The sequence below is a fragment of the Mirounga leonina genome, unplaced genomic scaffold, assembly GCF_011800145.1.
Source record: "Mirounga leonina isolate KUSES-001 unplaced genomic scaffold, KU_Mleo_1.0 Mir_353, whole genome shotgun sequence".
NCBI classification, from domain to species: Eukaryota; Metazoa; Chordata; class Mammalia; order Carnivora; family Phocidae; genus Mirounga; species Mirounga leonina.
Genome location: NW_023270699.1, coordinates 2,622,002 through 2,628,386, shown reverse-complemented (window position 1 = coordinate 2,628,386; position 6,385 = coordinate 2,622,002).

Genomic DNA, 6,385 nt, shown 5'->3' with positions numbered 1-6,385 from the left:
GGCAGGGAGTCGGCGGGTGCTGACATCAGCCCCACGTGCCTGACAGCAAGGTTCTGCAGGCCCCTGTCCATCCTCCGCACACCCCCTACCTGGAGCCAGCGAGGGGCTGCTGGGCACGGCTCCTGGGGAGGTTCCCACAGAAACACCGCTGCCGGGCCTGATGCCTCTGCTCCACGGGCCTCACGTCTGAGCGTGAGCAGAGAGGTGCCCGTGTCCCAGGTGGAGACGCCCAGCTCCGTCCCAGAGACGTGGCTGCCACTAGGGTGGTGAGGCCGCAGTCCACCGGGCAACCGCCTACTGCCCTGCTTGGGGGACCAGCGACAGGCTCCGTGGGTGCTCTTTACCTTCATGTGCACATGTTCCCGAACAAACTTCTTCAGCTGTGGTCTGGATCCCAGACCGGTTCCTCGGTGGGTGACTTAACCCCTAAAATAACAACGCAAATACCAGTAAGACCTGTCCCCACCGTTCGTCGTCCTGACCTGACCCCAACACCACACCCACGTCCCTTCATCCACTCCTCCGACAGCAGCCAGTTGGGTTTCGGGCTCCTGCTCTTCTAAAACGTAGCTCAGGTGTCAGCTGGGGCTTGCGTTCTACACCGTGGTGTGAACGCAAACTCCCAGAAGGGGGTCCAAGGCCACCCAGGCCTGATTGTCTGCCTCTGCCCGGTGCTTGTTCTCCCTTCACCCCAAAGGGGGGGCACAGGGCCTTCCGCCCACCCCCACCCTGTCCCAAGATGCTGCAGGCATCAGGGAGCAAACCTGTTCCCCAGGGCTTGGGGTCAGGAGTCCCATCATTCATCCACCACAGGCCTAAAACCGCACACATCAGGGTTTTTGGTTTTCGGTTTTTTAAGATTTATTTCAGAGAAGGGGAGAGAGTAAGCATGAGTCGGGGGAGGGGGAGAGGAAGAAGCAGACTCCCCGCTGAGCAGGGAGCCCACTGCGGGACTTGATCCCAGGACCCTGGGACCATGACCTGAGCTGAAGGCAGAGGCTTAACTGACTGAGGCACCCAGGCGCCCCTGCGCACATCAGTTTTCAGAGTGGTCCGTCACAGGCTTTCTCCCCATTTCCATGTCCGGACTCAGCTCCCCGGGGGCAGCCACTCTTCCACACTCCATGATGGGCTCAGCTCTGTCCCCGTGTTTCCACTCGAGCTCACGTGTGTGCAGCAGAAAACTGTTGCCGTGGCAGGAGCCACCCTCCTTAGCAGGCAGGTTGCAAAGCAGCTGTCCCCCTCCACATCATGACAGGACACACCATCGGTTCCACAGCACCCCTCCATCAGCCGTGCTTGCTGAGCACCCGCCGTGTGTCAGGCCCTGCTCTGTGCTCTGTGCTCTGTGCTGCAGGGGCGACAGTCCGCAGGGTCCGGGCCCTGCCGGAGCGGACTAAAGGGGAAGACAGGTGAAGTCAGAGATCCCGGGAGGAGAGCGGGGAGTACGCCCGGGGCTGGTGCTGTCTCGTGAGGAATAATCCCCCCCCATACGTCTGGCCAGTCTTGTACAGTTTGGTACCAGACTTTACACTGTGTGATCCTTCTAAGTTTCTGCTGAACTTAATGAAAGTACAGACAATCTGGAAGCAGTGCTGCTTGTACTAAGTGTTGGAAAGAACATTACACAGAATCCATGGTTTCATTTGTATGTTTCTTCCTTCATGTACCTGACTCCGGCAAAGACTGTTCACGAGAAGGTAGCATTTGAACAGAGGCCCAAAGAGATTGACAAGTGAAGCCATATGGGTGTCTGGAGAAGATACTGCAGAAGGAGCAGCACATACAAAGGCCCTGCGGCAGGTACCTGTTCAGTGAATTCTAAGAACAGTAAGGAGGCAGGACTTCTGGAAAGGGAGTGTGAATTGCTAAGGGACCCGGTAGAGACCTCTGATAACGCTGGTCAGAATCAGCAACAACAACTATTCAGAGTCTCTGGAGATTGATCAAAGGGCTTACAACAAATTGAGAGGCATTTATTCAATAAAATCCACAGCAGCTGGGAAAGGACGGTAGGAGGGAGGCTGTGACCGCTGGGGGCTGCGGCCTCAGGGAAACCCTCGGCGGGCGGGCAGCCATCCCTGTGGGGCCAGAGGCTGGAGAGGGGCTGTGTGGGTGCTGGGGGATGCTCCTAGAGCTCGCACAGAGCGGACCGTGGCTTGGAGCACAGGCCTGCCTCCATCCCAGGGGTGTGGGAGCTCCCTGCCACCCCCGCCAGACACCTTCTCGCCTGCCAGGCTCTGTGCTCACCTGTCACTGTGTCTAGTCTTCACGGCTTCCGGAAAGGAAATCCTCCCGAGTCCCTGTTTCCCGGCAAGGAAATCAGGCTTCAGCAGTCAGGGAGCCATGAGGGGGCCACGGGGCTGTGGGTTTGCCCCTCACAGCGTGGACCCCAGCCAGCACAGGGCACCACACAGAACTTGGGCCCCACCCAGACCCACCGAATCAGCCCTGAGGCTCACTGGGGCCAGGGGATTTGACGCACGCAGGGGGCAGAAGCGCGGGTCCAAGACCTGCAGCCTTGAGCAGGGGCCCTTGGCCCAGAGCGGGCGTCAGCAAATACCTGCCGAACTGAACTGAATCCAGTCGGAAAACCACACGAGCACAGGGCTCCTGCTTTGCTCTGTGTCCGCGAGCTCAGGACTGAGGGCGGCTGGTTTTCCGCAGCCCGTCCCATGTGTCTGGAGAAACGCCCCGGGGAGGTGCTGAGCCAGGCACCGTGGGTAACCCCAACAGGCATTGTCTGCCGGGTTCTGCCTCAAGCGCAGATCACCCCCTAACCTCAGTCTCTAGGCTGTGGATCTGCCTAGGACTCAGCGGTCAGTAAGTCCTGGGTTAGCCCGTCAGGTCCAGACACGTGGCTGGAGTGTGCAGCCCATGGACAGAACCTGGAATACACGTGATTTCACCAACGCCCCAACTAAGTACCACTTGTCTATGAATGAGACCTAAGCCCAGTTTTATTTTTTAAAAAAACCTGCGGGAGCCAGGTCTGAACACGGGGTCCGCACGCTCCGTAGTGACCCTACTGGGGGGCTGGCAAAGGCGGGAGGAGGCCCAGCGCCCACCCTGAACCACCCGCCACGGAGTGCCCACCTGCTCCCATCACCCCACGCTCGCTCCCTGAAAGGGGCCCCGGGTCTCTCTCCACGTGCGATTGCCGGGGAAGTGCCAGGCCCTGCGATGCAGGCAGCAACAGCCTGTTCAATGTGATTTCAGAAGCAAACGGAAGATCCTCTACCTCCAAAAATCTGGCTTCCACAATTAGATTCATCCCTTTCATTTGCACTTTTGACTTCCATAAAACTCGAGGGAGAAATGATACTGATTCATACCAAAAATTGTCTCCTGTGTTTTTTATTTGCCAATTTTCAAATAAATCATTAAAAAAAAGAAGAAAGTCTCACGTCAGTCTGTGTCTTGAGCACCTGCCACATTCGTGTAAACGCACACAGGCGTGCCCAGAAAGAAGACCAGAAAGCTGTCTGCCCTCGGGACGTGGGACTGTGACCAGTTTCCATTTTCTTCCCTGTAATGTTTGTCTTCTTCCCAAGTTGTCTACGACATGAGTTTCTCTTGCAACCAGAGAACCGTGAGCGATCTTTACGCATCTCTGTGGGGCGCAGTAAGAAAGAGCGGTTGCCAGGAAGGTAACGGCAAGAATCTGGGTCAGCACACCGTGTCCGGTCAGACGGCGCAGGGAACTCCTACTATGAGAGCGAATTCCTTCGCTTTCCCTCCATTCTTTCTCCGTGAATAATTTGCCCCAACAGGCCCCTTGAGGGTCTAAAATTCCTGGCTGTTGGCCCAGATTTTGCTTCTTTTCCGAACTGAAGTATCACTAAGGAGAAAGAAGAAACATTTCCAGTAAAGCCTGGTCCGAAAGAGCAGGGGAGTCTCAAGGTTATTTCTTTGGGTCAGGAACGGTAAGCAGATAGCCCCTCATGGGCTTAAGATGACTCTTATTACACATTTTCCTGAACTCTTGGGAGAAAACTCTCCAGATGGCCTGGAGCTGTTTCAGGGAGAGCACAGGGGTTGTCATGGTGACCAGCTTATTGACCCAACACTGCAAGGTGAGTCTCAAACCAGACCAGCGTGTTTGAGGATTAAAAAGTAGAACCACACCCACACAGGTCAGGAAAGAATCTAAGGGGATTCTCTAGTGTTCCTGACATTGACCCAAAGTGCTCTCAAGGTTCAAAAGATCTTGGCTCTTCCCAAGAGGAAAGTGAAAAAGATAATCCATCCAAATAAAGAACACCCTGGAACCCAGGCCTGAGGTTCAGTTGTTGCCTCTTTGTTTTTTTTAAGTTTTTGGGTTTTTTTAAAGTAATTTCTACACCCAACGTGGGGTTTGAACTCACGACCCCGAGATCACACGTTCTTCCAACTGAGCCAGCCAGGAGCCCCGAGTTGTTGCTTCTTAAGAAAGACATTCTTGGGGCGCCAGGGTGGCTTAGTCAGTTGAGCGTCAGACTTTTTTTTTTTTTTTTTAAGATTTTCTTATTTATTTGAGAGAGAGAGAGTGAGAGAGAGCAGGGGGAGGAGCAAAGGGAGAAGGAGAGAGAGAATCCCACTCACCACAGAGCCTGACATGTGGCTTGATACCAGGCGCCCTGAAGTCTGACTCTTGATCTTAGCTCAGGCCTTGATCTCAGGCGCATGAGTTCAAGCTCCATGTTGGGCTCCAAGCTGGGCATGGAACTTACTTAAAAAATTTAAAAAAATTTTAAAAAGAATATTCTGGAACTGAGAAATGTCCAAAAGCCTGTTCTCAGAAGGATGGAGCCACTTGTAAATATGGAAGGATTTCAAACTAGATTCTTCACCCCATAAAAATGGCGGCTCGGAGCCCAGCAGTCATGAGAGAAAGTGAAATTTTCCACCAGCTCTGTTCCGGCAGGCCAAGGATATCCTGATAAATAATGACGAGGAGACTTTCCAGAACCCTCACGCACGCCCCGCCCGGGTCTCAGTCTCCACATGGGGCGATCTGCTGGATCCCCTCGACACCACTTTATATCCTCTTCTTACTTCTACACTTGAAGAAATGGGGACCCTGAGTCCAAGAGCTGACCTAACTTGTCACTCCAAGGTGGCCCAGGGCATTGGAGGAGCTAGAATCCGCCCGGGCGGTGCGGCTTCAGACTCCAGAGCTCACCCGTGTGTATGACCTGCCTTTTCCCATTTTCTGTATTCTCCGTGCCTGGCATCTGGGCCTGGCCGACTGGGGAGAGACTACCCCTCCCAGGGTTAGTCAACCCTCAGAGACAGCAAATATGCCTTTCACATGCAAAGTAACCAGCCCAGAGCCCTCCCGCTATCCCTCTGCCCAGGGCCAGAGACCAGACAACCGGAGACAGTCCTGTACCCCAGAGCCTGCCACAGGTATTCAAACTAATCCATAACCACCCTGCTTGCCTGCCTTGCCTTGCCTTTCTCCTAGAAACCCCAATAAATTCTCCTGTCCGTGCCGCCCCATTCCCAACCCACCTGGTGCTTCCCCACGTGGCCCTGAGTGGTGTGGTGCCCCCACCTCTTGGAAAGTTCAAGTGGCAAACTATCTTTTCAATGGCAGTGTGTCCCCATCTGTTGACCTCACCGTCTGTGAATAATAACAAAACCATACTTTACAACACTTGGCTACCGCCTCTCCGGCAAGAACAAAACCCAGCCAGTGGGACCGAGAGCGGCCTCGTGGAATGTTATTGTAGAGATCACCATGGAGGCTCTCTTGTCAAGCAGGGGCCTGCCTCTAGCAGTGAGGCGAGCAATTCGGGGTCCTGCAGTGCTACCAGCACCAGCCGACCACAGCCCAGAACCGACAACTAGCAGAAGCAGAGGAGGTCTGCAGGGCCCAAGACTGATGACATCCCTTTAGAAAGGGAGGATTTTTGCAGCAAACCGTCAGGCTCCTCAGACACTGACCCCTGCACCTCTGACCACGTCAAACAGGCAGCTGCCGCCGGGGCTCTGCCCAACTGATCTCCAAGAGGAACCGAGATCCTTCCCTGATGGAACGTAAGAAGCAGTAAGCGCCGAGCACTGACCGGGGCAGGACTGAGGCCTTACCTCAACCGCGCGCCCACAGACTGACGTCGCATGGGGATCGTTCACTTCCTACGTCCTATTTTGCCTAATGTGTGCTGTGGGCCGTCTCCTGCTTTGCTTTGGGTGACCTGCAAGAAGCCAAGTCCAACACGTGGTGAGATGTCACTGAGTTTGGACTCCTGAACCTGCCTCATCGGCATGTTAACCTTGAGGACGGAATAAAGCCGGCGCTGGGAAAGACGTTCCTCGTGTGCGCGCCCTCGTAGCGTGCCCGTGAAATTGCGGTATGCGAGGTGCTGTGGTCCGTAGAGGCAGGGCTTCAAAGAAACAC